General features: G+C 44.2%; 1 protein-coding gene across 5 annotated transcripts in view; it reads right to left on the bottom strand.

The window, feature by feature from the left end:
- SEMA6C (semaphorin 6C) overlaps positions 1-17,272 on the bottom strand; it is a 295,200-nt gene extending 277,928 nt beyond the window's left edge. For 2 of the 5 annotated variants that reach the window (XM_069728754.1, XM_069728755.1), the window contains exon 1: positions 17,069-17,251. The gene's annotated coding sequence lies outside the window, so the exon portion shown is untranslated. Of the gene's footprint in view, positions 1-17,068 lie in introns of all 5 variants that reach the window. The other 3 variants (XM_069728756.1, XM_069728758.1, XM_069728757.1) reach the window with 3 other exon arrangements.
- Positions 17,273-24,186: the final 6,914 nt, after the last annotated feature.

Genomic DNA, 24,186 nt, shown 5'->3' with positions numbered 1-24,186 from the left:
TACAGGAACCGTGAGCGGTTCGCCTCCCAAAAGCAGGACTGTGCTGTAGAGACCGGGACCCCCCAGCAGCGGACACGGCCAGTGTTACAGGCTGCCCGCTTCTGCTTCCAGGAAGGAAAAAAACTGCAGCAGCAAGCAGCTGAGTGTGAACAGGAGCTTGCACTTCAGACTCCAACAGAGGCACCACAGGTCCCAGAATGCCCCATGCAGGAGCAGGACAGTGTTTGTGAGACTGTTTGTGCTGATGAGGCCGAGGCTGAGGCTGAGGCACAGACTGGGGCTGGTGATGTTGTGCCCATGGGGTCAGGGGTTGGAGGGGTTTCACATTCTGTCATGAACGTGGCACTGTCTGATAATGATGCTGCTAATAATAATATGCATGATATGTGTGACTATCCCCCGTTACCATCCAGTCCACAAGGTGTGACAGCCCCCCCTGCTGCAGACCCTCTCCCTGTCAGTCGGCCCAGTGTGGCCCGGCAGGTGCCCCCCAGGAATGCCTGGAGCCGCGGCGCCCCATCCTTCACTTCCAGCGCCAGGTATACCGGCCAGACATTTAAGCGCATTAATGTGGTGCGGTTTAAGTACATAGGTGCCAAGGAGGATCTGCCACAGCGCAGGTATGTGGTGAGAGAGCTGCTATGCGGCCAGATGGGGTTTGTGGCAAATGAGATACTGGCGGTGTCCAATCTTCTGGACAGACAGGGCTATGAGGTCAGCTTCAAGCTGCAGTGTGACCTGGACAGGTTCTGGTCCAATTACCCCAGGTTCAGAGATGCTGAAGGCTGGAATAAGTTTATATTGGTTCCTATCTCCAGGCCGGACACTGTCACGGTAAACATCACCTTCTGGAATGAGGCCGTTCCCCCACAGGACATCGAGGTTTGGCTCCGGAGACACTGTGACCTCGCCTCTGGACTCTCCAAGGTCAGAGATGAGGATGGTATCTGGACAATGGGGTGGAAAGCTGTGGTTAAACTGCGGCAATTTAATAATATTACTGCCCATTTACCCAACTCCTTCTTCATTGGGAGGGAGAAGGGAAGATGTTATTACCCCGGGCAGCCCAGGAAATGCTTCAAATGTGGTGGGAAAGGTCATCTGGCCAACGCCTGTACTGTGGTGAAGTGCAGCCTGTGCGGGGATATCGGCCATGTCGCTGTGGATTGCCGGGATGTTAGGTGCAACCTCTGCGGTAAGATGGGCCACCCTCACAGGGACTGTCCAGACGCCTGGCATAATATCTGCAGAGTCTTCCCTGATGAGGCTGTACTAGCAGGGGCAGAGGCTCAGGAGGATGAGGATGTGGTGGCAGGGGCGCATGAGGGGGAGGATTTAATTTCAGGAGAGATGGTGACCAGCCCAGATGCCCACCAGGAGTCCATTCATGTAACACCAGAGAAGCAGGGTATAGAGGGTGCAGAGGGGAACATGGAGGTCCAGCAGCCTCAGGTAGCCCCCCCTTCAGCATCACTGTCTGAATCTGATGACTGGAGTGTTAATCATAATAAAAGGAAGAAAAAAAGCACGTCCTCCCGTAAACCTGAGGCAGAATATGACGCCCGTCAGAGTGCTACTAAGAAGGTTCAGAATTCTGCAGGAGTGATGGTTGTGTCCAACAAGTATGGGGTTTTATCTGAGTCTAATGATGACGATTATGAGACAGAGTTGAGGAAAGTTGATGCAGAGTGTGACAGGGACATAGAGGACCACCCTCCGTCAAAGCGGAAGCCCTTATCTGTAGACCCTCGGGTAGAGTCTGACATGGACACCGGTGGTGGACAGAGCATCCCTGACTCATGATGATGGCAGTTACTGTGCTCCTTCTCTATTGTGTTGTGATGGCGGGGTTCTCATTAACACTAACATCAAGTAATGTTAACAGTATTAAGGCAAGGAGGACGAGACATGTGGTGTATGAACATCTCACACATCTGGACACCGATGTCATTTTCCTGCAGGAGACACGACTGACATCTCAGGGGCTTATGAGAGAGGCTGAGAGGGAATGGCGGTGCGGTCCTTCTTTCTGGTCACTGGCTGTGGAGCCTTACGCCGGAGTCGCTGTCCTGTTTAACACCAATGATGTGACTGTGCATAGGATGACGGAGGTGGTCATGGGAAGATGTTTGGTCCTGGAAGTCACTATTCATGGGAGGCGACTCCGGCTTATTAACATCTATGGGCCACAGACAGTGACTGACAGGATCCAGCTATTTAATAACGTTAAGCCTTACCTCTTCACTTCTCTTCCGGTGGTGATGGCAGGGGACTTTAATGCCATACTGACATCAGGTGACAGTTCCTCGGGCAGGACAGTGACCAGGGACGGTAAGGTCCTACATAACATTATAATGCAGTCTGGACTGACTGACATTTTCGCACAGGGAGGTCGACAGCCAAAATTCACATATACATGTTCCAACAGGAGCAGTAGGATAGATTTTGCTTTTGTGAGTCCTACTGAGGCTGTTGACACCCTGAGTGAGAAGGTCGTCCCTTACTCTGATCATCTCGCCTTGTGCTTCTGTCTGGGGACCTCTAACCGTCCGGAGATCGGTAGAGGGTTGTGGAAGCTCAATTCCAGTCTCCTGGATGATGCTTATGTTCAGAGTCGTGTCTACTCCCTTATCCAGCTTCATCTAGATAGGGTTGACTTCTATGACAACATGATATCAGATCCCTCTTAAAGAGACTGTCAGTTAATAAAGGGAGGAATAAGTACAGCCAGTACCTAAAGCTGCGTAAAGAATTGGAGTCACTATATTCGGCGGGCGGGGATGACAAAGTGAAGATCGACCGACTGAAATCTGAGATAAGGCAGTATCAGTATAGTAGGTATACCTCCCTGGTTCTTGAACGGGATTATGGGTCTTTAGGGGCCCCTGATCCCTTTGAGAATTGCAGGGAGAGGGTAGTAAAAAAGATGGTCACGGGTCTCACTGACTTCCAGGGTGTATTGCAGGATTCACGGGAGGGTATCCTGGAGGTGGTGAGATCTTACTATGCTGACTTGTTTCAGAGGAAAGTTTTGGATAAAGATAAGATGGCTCAATTCTTGGAGGCAACTCCTGCGCCTGATACTAATGATCTGGACTTTTCTCCTTTGACAGCAGAGTTATCGGTGGAGGAAGTTAAGGAGGCTATTGATAAATTACATCTGAAGAAGGCACCAGGTCCAGATGGCATAACAGCAGAATTTTATAGGAACTTCAGAGACCTCCTGGCTCCAATCCTCGTGGATGTGTATAAAAGTTGTCTAGAAAATCACCTGATGCCTCCATCCATGAGTGTCTTCGTTGATTCTGCTGTCTAAAGGTAAAGAGCCAAGCGACATCAAGAACTGGAGGCCAATTGCCCTCTTGAATGTGGACAGGAAGATTCTAGCAAAGATCCTGTTTTCTAGATTAGTCTGTTTGTCCCCAGCACTGTTGGCAGGCTCTCAGTTTGGCACAGTAAAAGGGCGGAACATCTCTGGAGCAGTCATCTCGATACGGGAGATGTTTGAGAGATGTAAAGCTCTGCGGTGTGGGAAATATATTGTTAGTCTGGACCAGGCTAAAGCCTTTGACAGGGTTGATCATGACTATCTGTGGGCCACTTTGTCAAAGTACGGTATTCCGGGACAATTTGTGGATTGGCTGAAGACATTGTACAGAGAGGCAGTGAGCTTTCCTCTGATTAATGGTTGGCAGGGTGACAGTTTTGGAGTTGGGGCAGGGGTGAGATAGGGTTGCCCACTGAGTCCGCTCCTGTATGTTTTTGCCCTAGACCCGTTTCTGAGGTCACTGCAGGAGTGTGATTTTCAGGGGGTGCCGGTCCCCCATTGCCAGCCTCTGAATGTTGTTGCCTATGCGGATGATGTGACGTTGGTGATCTCTAATCCTCGAGAGGTGCAGATGTTATCTGCGTCTATCAGAAGTTACTCAGAGGCCTCCGGGTCTCTGGTCAACCTTGAGAAGAGTCAAGCTCTCTGGACATTAGATACTGATCCCAGCTATGATCTGCGGCAGTTTGCCAAAGCCTCCACCCATATTAAGATCCTAGGGGTTAAATTTGGAAGGGATGATAATGCCACGCTAAATTGGGAGGAGAAATTGGAAACCGGAAATGCAAAGGTTCAGCGATGGAAGAACTGGAGGCTGACCTACAGAGAAAGGGTCGCAATGTTGAAGACTTATCTGGTCCCTGTTTTCTTGTATGTCTCTGTCATTTTCCCTTTGCCAGAATCTTTCTCAGCGAGGCTCTTCAGCCTGTTCTTCCAGCTCTTGTGGGGGAATAGGTTGAACCTAATAAAGAGGGGAATAACGTACCTACGGCGGAGAGAGGGTGGGCTGGATATGTTGAATCCAAGGGTTTTCTTTGACTCCTTGTTTCTAAAGGTAAATTTTGGGAACATGGACTCAAACAGTAGCTCCCTGTGGGTAAATAGTATCAGGTACTGGATATTGCCTTTTGCAGAATCTTGGGTGCGAGGCGGCAGTCTCAAGAGGAGGAGATGGACAGGTGACCACCTCCCCCAGTATCTGGACTATGGTCTGAAGTGTGTTAGGAGGTGGGGACTGGAGAAGTCTTACATTGAGAGCAGTACGAGAAGAGACCTGTATGCTCATGTATGTAGGACTTTCTTCTACTCTCCACTGGCCCTGAGAGATTGTGTCACCACCACCCTGCAGGAAAGCCTTAGGTTCCTAAACGGGAAAAGACTTCCTCCTAAACTGTTTGATGTCACTTGGCTTTCACTGCATAGTCGGCTCTTTGTCAGGGGGAACCTGAAACACTTGAGTGTCGCCGATCGGAATTGTCCCCTTGGTTGTCAGCAGGAGGAGACTATGGAGCACTTTATATGTGATTGCTGGGGAGGGAGGAAGATCTGGGAGGAAGTGTCTGATAATCTAAGAATCCCCAGACTGCGGACTCTAAAGTATTCTGACATAATCTATGGTGTCCCCTCCACTGTTAGTAACATCGACAGAGAGACGATGTACATTATAATAAGCGTCATTAAATACTATCATTGGCACATGAGAACCCGGGTGTCACTGCACAATGAGCTGTTCGATCACACTGCTGCGGCTGGTCAGGTAATGTCAGAACTCCGGTGGATAAAATCGCTAGAAGTTGGAAGGAGTACGAGAAATATTAAGCTATGGAGGAATGTTAAATTCAGTTAGAAAATATGATATGACTTTTTTTTGTTTGTTTGTTTGTTTGTTTGTTTTGTTTAGTTTAATTTTCTTCTACCTCCAGGTGTGGACACTTTAATTTATGTATCAATATGATCTGATTATGTAGTACTTGTGTATATATGACCAAAGTGAATTGTGTTTTGTAATTCTTGTAATTCTGGGTGATTTTTGTTTTTATTATAATTGTATTTATGTTTGGTTTTTATAATAAAAATTGCCCCCTATGTACAAGAATATAACTACTATAATACTGCCCCTATGTACAAGAATATAACTACTATAATACTGCCCCTATGTACAAGAATATAACTACTATAATACTGCCCCTATGTACAAGAATATAACTACTATAATACTGCCCCTATGTACAAGAATATAACTACTATAATACTGCCCCCTATGTACAAGAATATAACTACTATAATACTGCTCCTATGTACAAGAATATAACTACTATAATACTGCCCCTATGTACAAGAATATAACTACTATAATACTGCCCCTATGTATAAGAATATAACTACTATAATACTGCTCCTATGTACAAGAATATAACTACTATAATACTGCCCCTATGTACAAGAATATAACTACTATAATACTGGCCCCTATGTACAAGAATATAACTACTATAATACTGGCCCCTATGTACAAGAATATAACTACTATAATACTGCCCCTATGTACAAGAATATAACTACTATAATACTGCTCCTATGTACAAGGATATAACTACTATAATACTGCCCCCTATGTACAAGAATATAACTACTATAATACTGCCCCTATGTACAAGAATATAACTACTATAATACTGCCCCTATGTACAAGAATATAACTATAATACTGCTCCTATGTACAAGAATATAACTACTATAATACTGCCCCTATGTACAAGAATATAACTACTATAATACTGCCCCTATGTACAAGAATATAACTACTATAATACTGCCCCTATGTATAAGAATATAACTACTATAATACTGCTCCTATGTACAAGAATATAACTACTATAATACTGCCCCTATGTACAAGAATATAACTACTATAATACTGGCCCCTATGTACAAGAATATAACTACTATAATACTGCCCCTATGTACAAGAATATAACTACTATAATACTGCCCCTATGTATAAGAATATAACTACTATAATACTGCTCCTATGTACAAGAATATAACTACTATAATACTGCCCCTATGTACAAGAATATAACTACTATAATACTGGCCCCTATGTACAAGAATATAACTACTATAATACTGCCCCTATGTACAAGAATATAACTACTATAATACTGCCCCTATGTATAAGAATATAACTACTATAATACTGCTCCTATGTACAAGAATATAACTACTATAATACTGCCCCTATGTACAAGAATATAACTACTATAATACTGGCCCCTATGTACAAGAATATAACTACTATAATACTGCCCCTATGTACAAGAATATAACTACTATAATACTGCCCCTATGTATAAGAATATAACTACTATAATACTGCTCCTATGTACAAGAATATAACTACTATAATACTGCCCCTATGTACAAGAATATAACTACTATAATACTGCCCCTATGTACAAGAATATAACTACTATAATACTGGCCCCTATGTACAAGAATATAACTACTATAATACTGCCCCTATGTACAAGAATATAACTACTATAATACTGCCCCTATGTATAAGAATATAACTACTATAATACTGCTCCTATGTACAAGAATATAACTACTATAATACTGGCCCCTATGTACAAGAATATAACTACTATAATACTGCCCCTATGTACAAGAATATAACTACTATAATACTGCCCCTATGTACAAGAATATAACTACTATAATACTGCCTCCTATGTACAAGAATATAACTACTATAATACTGCCCCTATGTACAAGAATATAGCTACTATAATACTGCCCCTATGTACAAAAATATAACTACTATAATACTGCCCCTATGTACAAGAATATAACTACTATAATACTGCCCCTATGTACAAGAATATAACTACTATAATACTGCCTCCTATGTACAAGAATATAACTACTATAATACTGCCCCTATGTACAAGAATATAACTACTATAATACTGCCCCTATGTACAAGAATATAACTACTATAATACTGCCCCTATGTATAAGAATATAACTACTATAATACTGCTCCTATGTACAAGAATATAACTACTATAATACTGCCCCTATGTACAAGAATATAACTACTATAATACTGGCCCCTATGTACAAGAATATAACTACTATAATACTGCCCCTATGTACAAGAATATAACTACTATAATACTGCCCCTATGTATAAGAATATAACTACTATAATACTGCTCCTATGTACAAGAATATAACTACTATAATACTGCCCCTATGTACAAGAATATAACTACTATAATACTGGCCCCTATGTACAAGAATATAACTACTATAATACTGCCCCTATGTACAAGAATATAACTACTATAATACTGCCCCTATGTATAAGAATATAACTACTATAATACTGCTCCTATGTACAAGAATATAACTACTATAATACTGCCCCTATGTACAAGAATATAACTACTATAATACTGGCCCCTATGTACAAGAATATAACTACTATAATACTGCCCCTATGTACAAGAATATAACTACTATAATACTGCCCCTATGTATAAGAATATAACTACTATAATACTGCTCCTATGTACAAGAATATAACTACTATAATACTGCCCCTATGTACAAGAATATAACTACTATAATACTGCCCCTATGTACAAGAATATAACTACTATAATACTGGCCCCTATGTACAAGAATATAACTACTATAATACTGCCCCTATGTACAAGAATATAACTACTATAATACTGCCCCTATGTATAAGAATATAACTACTATAATACTGCTCCTATGTACAAGAATATAACTACTATAATACTGGCCCCTATGTACAAGAATATAACTACTATAATACTGCCCCTATGTACAAGAATATAACTACTATAATACTGCCCCTATGTACAAGAATATAACTACTATAATACTGCCTCCTATGTACAAGAATATAACTACTATAATACTGCCCCTATGTACAAGAATATAGCTACTATAATACTGCCCCTATGTACAAAAATATAACTACTATAATACTGCCCCTATGTACAAGAATATAACTACTATAATACTGCCCCTATGTACAAGAATATAACTACTATAATACTGCCTCCTATGTACAAGAATATAACTACTATAATACTGCCCGTATGTACAAGAATATAACTACTATAATACTGCTCCAATGTATAAGAATATAACTACTATAATCCTGCCCTTATGTAGGTGGTGACAGTTCTGTGTGACGAAGATACGGCAGAATGGTAGTGTCGGTGCAGCGAGTGCTCGGTACATTCCTGCTCGGTACTGCGGCCTCCGGCAGCTCGCTGATGAGAAGTTGGTAGTGAATATATGGACACGTTGCGCTTTGTCTCCGCCGCTCAGTGTGCGATCATTTAACATGCATCTTCCCTTCTCCGTTCCCTGCTCCGCTGATGCTTTCTGACAGCCTGTAAATAGCCCTAATTCTGTGGCAGTAATACAGAGTTGAGGCAGAGGTAATCCGGCATGCGAGGGGTTACATCAAGGATAGTCTGACACGATGGGAGCCGTAGTCCTATCACTGAGGGCTCAGATTGCCCGCCTTTACTGTAACACTATACGCTTCGATTGTCAGCTCTTGGGCACGTAATTTCACTTGTGCGCTGAGGTATTTTTGGCCATGGAGGCAGTGAGGGGTTAACACAAGGGTTCGGAGCAGGGCGCAGTAATGAGATGATTGCAGCAAGGGGTGGCAGGTGAATGGCATCTCTCCGGGCACACACTCCGCACACTTCCCTATTCTGCAGTACACACACCTCTGGGAGACACAAAACTCCTTGTCCAAGCCCCGACGCGGTTTCGACAGCCATTGTTTCGACTCTTGGCAGCCTGACAGTGCCGGATTCGTGTCGGGAGAAGGAAGAGACGCGAGGGGGTTAATTCCGAGAACAGGGGCTTCTAGGTACGAAGGAAGGGTTCAGAGCAGGTCCAATGCTCTCACAGAGACCCCCAATACTGGCCCCTCGGCACTGACAGCTACAACAATGGCAGGGATACAGAACGTTACGCCTCCAATCTCCCAGCTGTTCCTGCAAGTCCTCGCCTGTGTTCTGGAGCGGATCTATAGGCCGCATCATAAAGTGCCGCCAAGTCGGTTTTCAACCGTTCACTTCGACCGGTAAAAACAAAACAAGATTGAATGGTAGCTTCACTCCGCCATAAGGTGTACAGCCATATACATCACAAATAATCCTGCCATACAGTGTCAGTGCCCATATAACAATGCCATATTTTGGCTAATACCTATGCTATACTGCGCTGTCACCACCTTACCCTGAAAACCCCCGAACAGTACAGTAATTACCACCATATAGTGCGCACATAATACCAACATGCTGTCAGGAAATAATACTGCCACACACTGACCAATAACAAGGCCGTACAGTGTGGTAATAAACACTATCTGTGCGGCAAATAATACCACCATACTCTACTAATCCAGAGAGTGCCCAAGTAGTAGTGCCACACCATGCCTACATAAGGCCCACCATAGAGTGCTGAAGGAATACCAACATACAGTCACAACGTAACAGCGACCACTGGGAGCCCCAATGATTACATGTGCACTACAGAGGAGATGGGCCATGGGGGAGTTTGCATGGTATACAATGCAGGTGCCACACACATAATGCTCCTCATGCTATACACAGAACAAAGTGTGCACGTAATGCTCCACATGGTATATACTGCACATATCGTACACATAATGCTCTACATGATACATACAGAACCTTGCGAAAGTATTCGGCCCCCTGGAACTTTTCAACCTTTTCCCACATATCATGCTTCAATCATAAAGATACCAAATGTAAATTTTTGGTGAAGAATCAACAACAAGTGGAACACAATGGTGAAGATGAACGAAATTTATTGGTTATTTTACATTTTTGTGGAAATTCAAAAACTGAAAAGTGGGGCGTGCAATATTATTTGGCTCCTTCACTTTCAGTGCAGCAAACTCACTCCAGAAGTTCATTGTGGATCTCTGATTGATCCAGTGTTGTCCTAAATGCCTAATGATGATAAATATAATCCACCTGTATGTAATCAAGTCTCCGTATAAATGTACCTGCTCTGTGATAGTCTCAGGGTTCCGTATGAAGAGCATCATGAAGACCAAGGAACACAACAGGCAGGTCTGTGATACTGTTGGGGAGAAGTTTAAAGCCGGATTTGGATACAAAATGATTTCCAAAACTTTAAACATCCCAAGGAGCATTGTGCAAGCGATCATATTGAAATGGAAGGAGTGTCATACCACTGCAAATCTACCAAGACCCGGCCATCCCTCTAAACTTTCATCTCAAGCAAGGAGAAGACTTATCAGAGATGCAGCCAAGAGGCCCAGGATCACTCTGGATGAACTGCAGAGATCTACAGCTGAGGGGGGACAGTCTGTCTATAGGACAACAATCAGTCGTACACTGCACAAATCTGGCCTTTATGAAAGAGTGGCAAGACGAAAGCCATTTCTCAAAGATATCCATAAAAAGTGTTGTTTAAAGTTTGCAACAAGCCACCTGGGAGACACACCAAACATGTGGAAGAAGGTGCTCTGGTCAGATGAAACCAAAATCAAATTTTTTGGCAACAATGCGAAACGATATGCTTGGCGTAAAGGCAGCACAGCTCATCACCCTGAACCCACCATCCTCACTGTCAAACATGGTGGTGGCAGCATCGTGGTTTGGGCCTGCTTTTCTTCAGCAGGGACAGGGAAGATGGTTAAAATTGATGGGAAGATGGATGGAGCCAAATACAGGACCAGTCTTGAAGAAAACCTGTTGCAGTCTGCAAAAGACCTGAGACTGGGACGGAGATTTGTGTTCCAACAAGACAATGATCCCAAACATAAAGCAAAATCTACAATGGAATGGATCACAAATAAACGTATCCAGGTGTTAGAATGGCCAAGTCAAAGTCCAGACCTCAATCCAATCGAGAATCTGTGGAAAGAGCTGAAAACTGCTGTTCACAAATGATCTCCATCAAACCTCGCTGAGCTTGAGCTGTTTGCCAAGGAGGAATGGGCAAGAATTTCAGTCTCTCGATGTACAAAACTGATAGAGACAGACCCCAAGCGACTTGTAATCACAGCAAAAGGTGGCGCAACAAAGTATTAAGTTAAAGGGGCCGAATAATATTGCACGCCCCACTTTTCAGTTTTTGAATTTCCACAAAAATTTAAAATAACCAATAAATTTCATTCAACTTCACAATTGTGTTCCACTTGTTGTTGATTCTTCACCAAAAATTTACATTTGGTATCTTTATGTTTGAAGCATGATATGTGGGAAAAGGTTGAAAAGTTCCAGGGAGCCGAATACTTTCGCAAGGCACTGTAGCTGTATGTATCATACACATAATGCTCTGCATGGTATATACTGCACATATCATATACATAATGCTCTGCATGGTATATACTGCACGTATCATACACATAATGCTCTGCATGGTATATACTGCACGTATCATACACATAATGCTCTGCATGGTATATACTGCACTTATCATATACATAATGCTCTGCATGGTATATACTGCACGTATCATACACATAATGCTCTGCATGGTATATACTGCACGTATCATACACATAATGCTCTGCATGGTATATACTGCACGTATCATACACATAATGCTCTGCATGGTATATACTGCACGTATCATACACATAATGCTCTGCATGGTATATACTGCACGTATCATACACATAATGCTCTGCATGGTATATACTGCACGTATCATACACATAATGCTCTGCATGGTATATACTGCACGTATCATACACATATTGCTCTGCATGGCATATACTGCACGTATCATACACATAATGCTCTGCATGGTATATACTGCACGTATCATACACATAATGCTCTGCATGGTATATACTGCACGTATCATATACATAATGCTCTGCATGGTATATACTGCACGTATCATACACATAATGCTCTGCATGGTATATACTGCACGTATCATACACATAATGCTCTGCATGGTATATACTGCACGTATCATATACATAATGCTCTGCATGGTATATACTGCACGTATCATACACATAATGCTCTGCATGGTATATACTGCACGTATCATACACATAATGCTCTGCATGGTATATACTGCACGTATCATATACATAATGCTCTGCATGGTATATACTGCACGTATCATACACATAATGCTCTGCATGGTATATACTGCACGTATCATATACATAATGCTCTGCATGGTATATACTGCACGTATCATACACATAATGCTCTGCATGGTATATACTGCACGTATCATACACATAATGCTCTGCATGGTATATACTGCACGTATCATATACATAATGCTCTGCATGGTATATACTGCACGTATCATACACATAATGCTCTGCATGGTATATACTGCACGTATCATATACATAATGCTCTGCATGGTATATACTGCACGTATCATACACATAATGCTCTGCATGGTATATACTGCACGTATGGCACACTGCTCTGCCGTTGTGCAGGGTCGGGGCAGCTGAAGGGTTAATTGCTCCCAGTCCTGATCCCAGTGTGGACATTTCCAGTCCTGTGAGCTCCCAGCAGAGGATGGTGTGACCAGGAGCAGATCCACCAGTCACAGCTGGAGAGGCCTCTGCTTAACTCCTCACCTGCTGGAGCAGGATTATTGCCTCCCTGTGATGTGGAGGGAGCGGAGAGTCCGGTCTGGGTGTATGTGTGTAAGGGTATGTGTCCACGTTCAGGATGCATCAGGATTTGGTCAGGATTTTATGCAGGTAAAATCCTGACCAAATCTGCACCTGAGGTCACTGGCAGGTCACCTGCGCTGTCCTTGCGTTGTTTCTGCAATGTAAGGACATGCTGCGTTCTTAAAAGATGCGCCGCATCTGCGTTTTCGTGGGTATGCCGCATGCGTCTTTTAATGCATAGTGGAGACGGGATTTCATGAAATCCCCTCCACTATGCTGTAACATCTGGACGCTGCGTTTCCTGAACGTGGACACATACCCGAAGGATGGCTGCACACAGAAATATACAAGTATGTGGTATATCCGATTGTTGCTTCATGTGTGTTTGTGTCTATGACTGTGTGTACGTTTGTATCTGGATATGGATCTGTGTGTATGTATGAATATACAAATCTCTGCGGTGTGAGCACCTACCTGCCTGAGCTTATGTATGGAACTTTCTCTGCGCTTGTTCCTGTATCTGTGTATTTGGTTTTGTGAATGTGTTTGTATCTTAATGTATTTTTGTGTGTAAATAAATATATATTAGAGTGTCTGTTCTGTATGCATGTGTAGAACTGTGCGCACATATACCATTTTGTATATATGTGTATTTTTGTATCGTCTGTGCATGTCTATACATATATATAAATATAGATACACATATACACACATGGATTTTTGTACATATATACTGCAAGATGAGCACAAATATGGACGACATATAGATGTGTTATGTACACAAGTGTATACCGCACAACTGAACATACCCATATGTATACAATATATTATACGATAATATACACGGACCACCTATAGCATAAATGCTGAACACATACACATCTATAGCTGGTCCATGTATATAAGTGTATACCGCAGTGTACATAACAAGCACATGAACATGTCTATAGGTGGTCCGTGCATGTACAATATATTAGGAGCATATACACGGACCACCTATAGACGTATATATAAGGATATACCGCACATCAGTACTATCAGGTATAGACGACACAAACACATCTATAGGTGGTCCGTGTATATAAGTGTATAGCGCACATCAGTACTGTCAGGTATATATGACACATACACATCTATAGGTGGTCCGTGCATATAAGTGTATAGCACACATCAGTACTGTCAGGTATATGTGACACACATCTATAGGTGGTCCGTCTATATAACTGTATAGCGCACATCAGTACTGCTAGGTATATGTGACACAAACACATCTATAGGTGGTCCGTGTATATAAGTGTATAGCACCCATCGGTACTGTCAGGTATATATGACACATACACATCTATAGGTGGTCCGTGCATATAGGTGTATAGCACACATGAGTACTGTCAGGTATATGTGACACACATCTATAGGTGGTCCGTGCATATAAGTGTATAGCACACATCAGTACTGTCAGGTATATGTGACACACATCTATAGGTGGTCCGTGCATATAAGTATATAGCACACATCAGTACTGTCAGGTATATGTGACACACATCTATAGGTGGTCCGTGTATATAAGTGTATAGCACCCATCGGTACTGTCAGGTATATATGACACATACACATCTATAGGTGGTCCGTGCATATAAGTGTATAGCACACATCAGTACTGTCAGGTATATGTGACACACATCTATAGGTGGTCCGTGTATATAAGTGTATAGCACACATCGGTACTGTCAGGTATATATGACACACATCTATAGGTGGTCCGTGCATATAAGTATATAGCACACATCAGTACTGTCAGGTATATGTGACACACATCTATAGGTGGTCCGTGTATATAAGTATATAGCACACATCAGTACTGTCAGGTATATGTGACACACATCTATAGGTGGTCCGTGCATATAAGTATATAGCACACATCAGTACTGTCAGGTATATGTGACACACATCTATAGGTGGTCCGTGTATATAAGTGTATAGCACCCATCGGTACTGTCAGGTATATATGACACATACACATCTATAGGTGGTCCGTGCATATAAGTGTATAGCACACATCAGTACTGTCAGGTATATGTGACACACATCTATAGGTGGTCCGTGTATATAAGTGTATAGCACACATCGGTACTGTCAGGTATATATGACACACATCTATAGGTGGTCCGTGTATATAAGTGTATAGCGCACATTGGTACTGTCAGGTATATATGACACATACACATCTATAGGTGGTCCGTGTATATAAGTGTATAGCACACATCGGCACTGTCAGGTATATGTGACACACATCTATAGGTGGTCCGTGTATATAAGTGTATAGCGCACATTGGTACTGTCAGGCATATATGACACATACACATCTATAGGTGGTCCGTGTATGTAAGTGTATAGCACACATCAGTACTGTCAGGTATATAAGACACACATCTATAGGTGGTCCGTGTATGTAAGTGTATAGCACACATCAGTACTGTCAGGTATATAAGACACACATCTATAGGTGGTCCGTGTATGTAAGTGTATAGCGCACATCGGTACTGTCAGGTATATATGACACACATCTATAGGTGGTCCGTGTATATAAGTGTATAGCACACATCGGTACTGTCAGGTATATGTGACACACATCTATAGGTGGTCCGTGTATATAAGTGTATAGCACACATCGGTACTGTCAGGTATATGTGACACACACATCTATAGGTGGTCCGTGTATATAAGTGTATAGCACACATCAGTACTGTCAGTTATATAGGACACACATCTATAGGTGGTCCGTGTATATAAGTGTATAGCACACATCGGTACTGTCAGGTATATGTGACACACATCTATAGGTGGTCCGTGTATATAAGTGTATAGCACACATCAGTACTGTCAGGTATATGTGACACACATCTATAGGTGGTCCGTGTATATAAGTGTATAGCGCACATTGGTACTGTCAGGTATATATGACACATACACATCTATAGGTGGTCCGTGTATATAAGTGTATAGCACACATCGGTACTGTCAGGTATATGTGACACACATCTATAGGTAGTCCATGTATATAAGTGTATAGCACACATCGGTACTGTCAGGTATATGTGACACACATCTATAGGTGGTCCGTGTATATAAGTGTATAGCGCACATCAGTACTGTCAGGTATATGTGACACACATCTATAGGTGGTCCGTGTATATAAGTGTATAGCGCACATCAGTACTGTCAGGTATATGTGACACACATCTATAGGTGGTCCGTGTATATAAGTGTATCGCACACATCGGCACTGTCAGGTATATGTGACACACATCTATAGGTGGTCCTTGTATATAAGTGTATAGCACACATCGGTACTGTCAGGTATATGTGACACACATCTATAGGTGGTCCGTGTATATAAGTGTATAGCACACATCGGTACTGTCAGGTATATATGACACACATCTATAGGTGGTCCGTGTATATAAGTGTATAGCACACATCAGCACTGTCAGGTATATGTGACACACATCTATAGGTGGTCCGTGTATATAAGTGTATCGCACACATCGGCACTGTCAGGTATATGTGACACACATCTATAGGTGGTCCTTGTATATAAGTGTATAGCACACATCGGTACTGTCAGGTATATGTGACACACATCTATAGGTGGTCCGTGTACATAAGTATATAGCGCACATCAGTACTGTCAGGTATATGTGACACACATCTATAGGTGGTCCGTGTATATAAGTGTATACCGCAGTCCTGATTACGGAGTCGCTGCCAGCGCACATATGGGGGGTACCTGCGAATAACGTCCCACCAGTCAAGAAGCCAGATAATTACTGCCCCCAACCCTCCTCCTGGCAGGGACCACGTCTCCCCATTACAACTTCCACCAAGCACTGCGATCCCTGACCTGGGAGCTGGCAATCATCTGCCCGCTGACAGCTGCCATCCCACTGGATCTCCAAAGTGGAAGGAGACAATGGGCCAGGAATAAGGAGAAGAGCGGAGACGGGTCTTACCTTGCAGGGTGATGAGGGGGTCACTTTCCTTCTTTTTTGAGGGTCGTTTCTGAAAACAATGGGTTGTCAGAGGGTTTGGGGGTCCGGGGAGGAAGGCGGGGTGGCACATGCCCCGGATTCCTGGGCAGGGGTGGTATAATTCCTTGTGGTGTGAAGGTTGCTCCTTTTCTCCAAACTGAAGGCAGAGAAAAACAAAACTACTGCATGCCAGAATCTCGTAATCCCCCGACAGCCCCCGATCACTCCCTGCTGCTGACGACCAATGGCCAGCCACTGCCTGCCCACCCCCAGCTGCACACTCCTCCTCCATCACCGCCCAGACCTGCTGTCATCTGTCACTGCCAGCTCCTGCAGCACGCCACGGGTTAATTTCCGGAGAGGGGCGACTTCACAGCTGAGGGGCTGTCACAGTGGGTCTGTCACAGTGGGTCAGTCACAGTGGGTCTGTTGTCACGGTGGGTCAGTTATGGTGGGTCTGTCACAGTAGGTCTGTTACAGTGGGTCAGTCACAGTGGGTCTGTTGTCACAGTGGGTCAGTTACGGTGGATCTATCACAGTTGGTCTGTCACAGTGGGTCTGTCTGTTACAGTGGGTCTGTTACAGTGGATCTATCACAGTGGGTCAGTTACAGTGGGTCTGTTGTCACAGTGGGTCTGTTGTCACAGTGGGTCTATCACAGTGGGTAAGTTACAGTGGATCAGTAACAGTGGGTCTATCACAGTGGGTCAGTTATGGTGGGTCAGTCACAGTGGGTCTGTCACAGTGGGTCAGTTATGGTGGGTCAGTCACAGTGGGTCTGTTGTCACAGTGGGTCTATCACAGTGCGTCAGTTACAGTGGAGCAGTAACAGAGGGTCAGTTACGGTGGGTCGGTCACAGTGGGTCTGTTGTCACAGTGGGTCTGTTGTCACAGTGGGTCTGTCACGGTGGGTCTATCACAGTGGGTCAGTTACAGTTGGTCTGTCACACTGGGTCACTTACGGTGGGTCAGTCACAGTGGGTCAGTCACAGTGGGTCAGTTACAGTGGGTCTGTTGTCACAGTGGGTCTGTCACAGTGGGTCAGTTACAGTGGGTCTGTTGTCACAGTGGGTCTGTCACAGTGGGTCAGTTACAGTGGGTCTGTTGTCACAGTGGGTCTGTCACAGTGGGTCAGTTACAGTGGGTCTGTTGTCACAGTGGGTCTGTCACGGTGGGTCTGTTGTCACGGTGGGTCAGTCACAGTGGGTATGTCACAGTGGGTCAGTCACAGTGGGTCAGTCTAGGTTGTGGAGAGCTCTGTTTGCTGTCAGTGAATTGTACATACCTGATATTTCTCACAGAAGAGGAATCGTTCCAATGTGTCAGTCTGGGGTCCTGCAGTTTAGGATAATCAGATGACATCAGGGTCCTCCTAGTGTGGACGATGGTTAGAAAGAGCGTCTCTCTCTGGAGGACCCGTCCACACACAGGGCAATGATATCGACATGTAATACCTCACTGCTCCGGCGGTGTCGCTGTGGGCAAACTACAATTACTGTCACACAGATCACAGTAGATCACTGCTGATCGGAGGAAACTTTGGGGTCAAGGGGCTTTTCTACCAAGTAGAGGTTGTTGTGTTCAACATGCAAAATTCCTTTAAAGGGGTATTCCAACCACAGGCAAGGGGGGAATATATAGTCCGTCCCCGGTTCACGATAAATAGCCACATACTGAAAGTTCAGGGAAATTAGACAGTGCCCATGTGTCCGCCATAGATTGTAGTTAAAGGGATGCTCCGTTTTGGACACTTCCATCTTGTTAGAAAAGCCCTGATCTCTATTGAGCGGAGGTTAAATCTGCTGACTGCTTTCTCAACAGCGCCACCACAGGGGGAATTAAGTATTACACCTCATAAATTCACTGGGCAAGACGAGTCTTCCAGAAACTAGACCTGGCATTTGGGCCTGCCTGACCTCTAGGATCACACGTGGCACGGTGGCAGTGATTGCAGTCGCCCTGTGAGGCTGCACGTGCCTCCATCATACATAGTATGTGCCATAGTATGTGCCAGGACTGGTTCAGCAGAGCGGGTGCCGTCACCGCTGACTCCTCAGGATGTCCTCTGCCATCCAGCCCAGCCTATTGTTCTGGTTACTGTCTCTTTAAGTATCATCGTTAAGGGCCAGAACAAAACAAAAAAGCGCATGGGTGCCATGCAGGACTATGGGGCGACAAGGGTTAAGCAGCCATTAGCTATGTATGCCCACGTCTGAGCTGCCGGGAGGTGAGGGGCTGCGGCACAAGGCGGCTCTGGGCGCATTGGAGCTATTAAGCAAAGCTCAGAGCATGTTACAGTCCCGGGGGTCCTCTGCCCGTCCTTGGAGGGGCGCCACCACTGTGCTCCGCTCACCTGCACATGATGAGCTTAGATACACAGCTCAGCAGTCAGTGTCACACAGGATAGGATTAGATACACAGCTCAGCAGTCAGTGTCACACAGGATAGGATTAGATACACAGCTCAGCAGACAGTATCACACAGGATAGGATTAGATACACAGCTCAGCAGACAGTATCACACAGGATAGGATTAGATACACAGCTCAGCAGACAGTATCACACAGGATAGGATTAGATACACAGCTCAGCAGACAGTATCACACAGGATAGGATTAGATACACAGCTCAGCAGACAGTATCAGACAGGATAGGATTAGATACACAGCTCAGCAGACAGTATCACACAGGATAGGATTAGATACACAGCTCAGCAGACAGTATCACACAGGATAGGATTAGATACACAGCTCAGCAGACAGTATCACACAGGATAGGATTAGATACACAGCTCAGCAGACAGTATCACACAGGATAGGATTAGATACACAGCTCAGCAGACAGTATCACACAGGATAGGATTAGATACACAGCTCACCAGACAGTATCACACAGGATAGGATTAGATACACAGCTCAGCAGACAGTATCACACAGGATAGGATTAGATACACAGCTCAGCAGACAGTATCACACAGGATAGGATTAGATACACAGCTCAGCAGACAGTATCACACAGGATAGGATTAGATACACAGCTCAGCAGACAGTATCACACAGGATAGGATTAGATACACAGCTCAGCAGACAGTATCACACATGATAGGATTAGATACACGGCTCAGCAGACAGTATCACACAGCATAGGATTAGATACACGGCTCAGCAGACAGTATCACACAGGATAGGATTAGATACACAGCTCAGCAGACAGCATCACACAGCATAGGATTAGATACACAGCTCAGCAGACAGTATCACACAGGATAGGATTAGATACTCAGCTCAGCAGACAGTATCACACAGGATAGGATTAGATACACAGCTCAGCAGACAGTATCACACAGGATAGGATTAGATACACAGCTCAGCAGACAGTATCACACAGGATAGGATTAGATACACAGCTCAGCAGACAGTATCACACAGGATAGGATTAGATACACAGCTCAGCAGACAGCATCACACAGCATAGGATTAGATACACAGCTCAGCAGACAGTATCACACAGGATAGGATTAGATACTCAGCTCAGCAGACAGTATCACACAGGATAGGATTAGATACACAGCTCAGCAGACAGTATCACACAGGATAGGATTAGATACACAGCTCAGCAGACAGTATCACACAGGATAGGATTAGATACACAGCTCAGCAGACAGTATCACACAGGATAGGATTAGATACACAGCTCAGCAGACAGCATCACACAGCATAGGATTAGATACACAGCTCAGCAGACAGTATCATACAGGATAGGATTAGATACACGGCTCAGCAGACAGCATCACACAGGATAGGATTAGATACACGGCTCAGCAGACAGCATCACACAGGATAGGATTAGATACACGGCTCAGCAGACAGCATCACACAGGATAGGATTAGATACACAGCTCAGCAGACAGTATCACACAGGATAGGATTAGATACACGGCTCAGCAGACAGCATCACACAGCATAGGATTAGATACACGGCTCAGCAGACAGTATCATACAGGATAGGATTAGATACACGGCTCAGCAGACAGCATCACACAGGATAGGATTAGATACACGGCTCAGCAGACAGCATCACACAGGATAGGATTAGATACACGGCTCAGCAGACAGCATCACACAGGATAGGATTAGATACACAGCTCAGCAGACAGCATCACACAGCATAGGATTAGATACACAGCTCAGCAGACAGTATCACACAGGATAGGATTAGATACACGGCTCAGCAGACAGCATCACACAGCATAGGATTAGATACACAGCTCAGCAGACAGTATCATACAGGATAGGATTAGATACACGGCTCAGCAGACTGTATCACACAGGATAGGATTAGATACACAGCTCAGCAGACAGTATCACACAGGATAGGATTAGATACACGGCTCAGCAGACAGTATCACACAGGATAGGATTAGATACTCAGCTCAGCAGACAGTATCACACAGGATAGGATTAGATACACAGCTCAGCAGACAGCATCACACAGCATAGGATTAGATACACAGCTCAGCAGACAGTATCACACAGGATAGGATTAGATACACGGCTCAGCAGACAGCATCACACAGGATAGGATTAGATACACAGCTCAGCAGACAGCATCACACAGGATAGGATTAGATACACGGCTCAGCAGACAGCATCACACAGGATAGGATTAGATACACAGCTCAGCAGACAGCATCACACAGGATAGGATTAGATACACAGCTCAGCAGACAGCATCACACAGCATAGGATTAGATACACAGCTCAGCAGACAGTATCACACAGGATAGGATTAGATACACGGCTCAGCAGACAGCATCACACAGGATAGGATTAGATACACAGCTCAGCAGACAGCATCACACAGGATAGGATTAGATACACAGCTCAGCAGACAGCATCACACAGCATAGGATTAGATACACAGCTCAGCAGACAGTATCACACAGGATAGGATTAGATACACGGCTCAGCAGACAGCATCACACAGCATAGGATTAGATACACAGCTCAGCAGACAGTATCACACAGGATAGGATTAGATACACAGCTCAGCAGACAGTATCACACAGGATAGGATTAGATACACAGCTCAGCAGACAGTATCACACAGGATAGGATTAGATACACAGCTCAGCAGACAGTATCACACAGGATAGGATTAGATACACAGCTCAGCAGACAGTATCACACAGGATAGGATTAGATACACAGCTCAGCAGACAGCATCACACAGCATAGGATTAGATACACAGCTCAGCAGACAGTATCACACAGGATAGGATTAGATACTCAGCTCAGCAGACAGTATCACACAGGATAGGATTAGATACACAGCTCAGCAGACAGTATCACACAGGATAGGATTAGATACACAGCTCAGCAGACAGTATCACACAGGATAGGATTAGATACACAGCTCAGCAGACAGTATCACACAGGATAGGATTAGATACACAGCTCAGCAGACAGCATCACACAGCATAGGATTAGATACACAGCTCAGCAGACAGTATCATACAGGATAGGATTAGATACACGGCTCAGCAGACAGCATCACACAGGATAGGATTAGATACACAGCTCAGCAGACAGCATCACACAGGATAGGATTAGATACACGGCTCAGCAGACAGCATCACACAGGATAGGATTAGATACACAGCTCAGCAGACAGTATCACACAGGATAGGATTAGATACACGGCTCAGCAGACAGCATCACACAGCATAGGATTAGATACACAGCTCAGCAGACAGTATCATACAGGATAGGATTAGATACACGGCTCAGCAGACAGCATCACACAGGATAGGATTAGATACACAGCTCAGCAGACAGCATCACACAGGATAGGATTAGATACACGGCTCAGCAGACAGCATCACACAGGATAGGATTAGATACACAGCTCAGCAGACAGCATCACACAGCATAGGATTAGATACACAGCTCAGCAGACAGTATCACACAGGATAGGATTAGATACACGGCTCAGCAGACAGCATCACACAGCATAGGATTAGATACACAGCTCAGCAGACAGTATCATACAGGATAGGATTAGATACACATCTCAGCAGACTGTATCACACAGGATAGGATTAGATACACAGCTCAGCAGACAGTATCACACAGGATAGGATTAGATACACGGCTCAGCAGACAGTATCACACAGGATAGGATTAGATACTCAGCTCAGCAGACAGTATCACACAGGATAGGATTAGATACACAGCTCAGCAGACAGCATCACACAGCATAGGATTAGATACACAGCTCAGCAGACAGTATCACACAGGATAGGATTAGATACACGGCTCAGCAGACAGCATCACACAGGATAGGATTAGATACACAGCTCAGCAGACAGCATCACACAGGATAGGATTAGATACTCAGCTCAGCAGACAGTATCACACAGGATAGGATTAGATACACAGCTCAGCAGACAGTATCATACAGGATAGGATTAGATACACATCTCAGCAGACTGTATCACACAGGATAGGATTAGATACACGGCTCAGCAGACAGTATCACACAGGATAGGATTAGATACACGGCTCAGCAGACTGTATCACACAGGATAGGATTAGATACACGGCTCAGCAGACTGTATCACACAGGATAGGATTAGATACACAGCTCAGCAGACTGTATCACACAGGATAGGATTAGATACACGGCTCAGCAGACTGTATCACACAGGATAGGATTAGATACACGGCTCAGCAGACAGTATCACACAGGATAGGATTAGATACACAGCTCAGCAGACAGTATCACACAGGATAGGATTAGATACACGGCTCAGCAGACAGTATCACACAGGATAGGATTAGATACACGGCTCAGCAGACTGTATCACACAGGATAGGATTAGATACACAGCTCAGCAGACAGTATCACACAGGATAGGATTAGATACACAGCTCAGCAGACAGTATCACACAGGATAGGATTAGATACACAGCTCAGCAGACAGTATCACACAGGATAGGATTAGATACACAGCTCAGCAGACAGTATCACACAGGATAGGATTAGATACTCAGCTCAGCAGACAGTATCACACAGGATAGGATTAGATACACAGCTCAG

The sequence above is a fragment of the Ranitomeya imitator genome, chromosome 1 (genome assembly GCF_032444005.1).
Source record: "Ranitomeya imitator isolate aRanImi1 chromosome 1, aRanImi1.pri, whole genome shotgun sequence".
In the NCBI taxonomy this organism is placed as follows: Eukaryota; Metazoa; Chordata; class Amphibia; order Anura; family Dendrobatidae; genus Ranitomeya; species Ranitomeya imitator.
The sequence above is the reverse complement of the archived record's forward strand: the minus strand, read 5'-3'. Positions and strand labels throughout refer to the sequence as shown.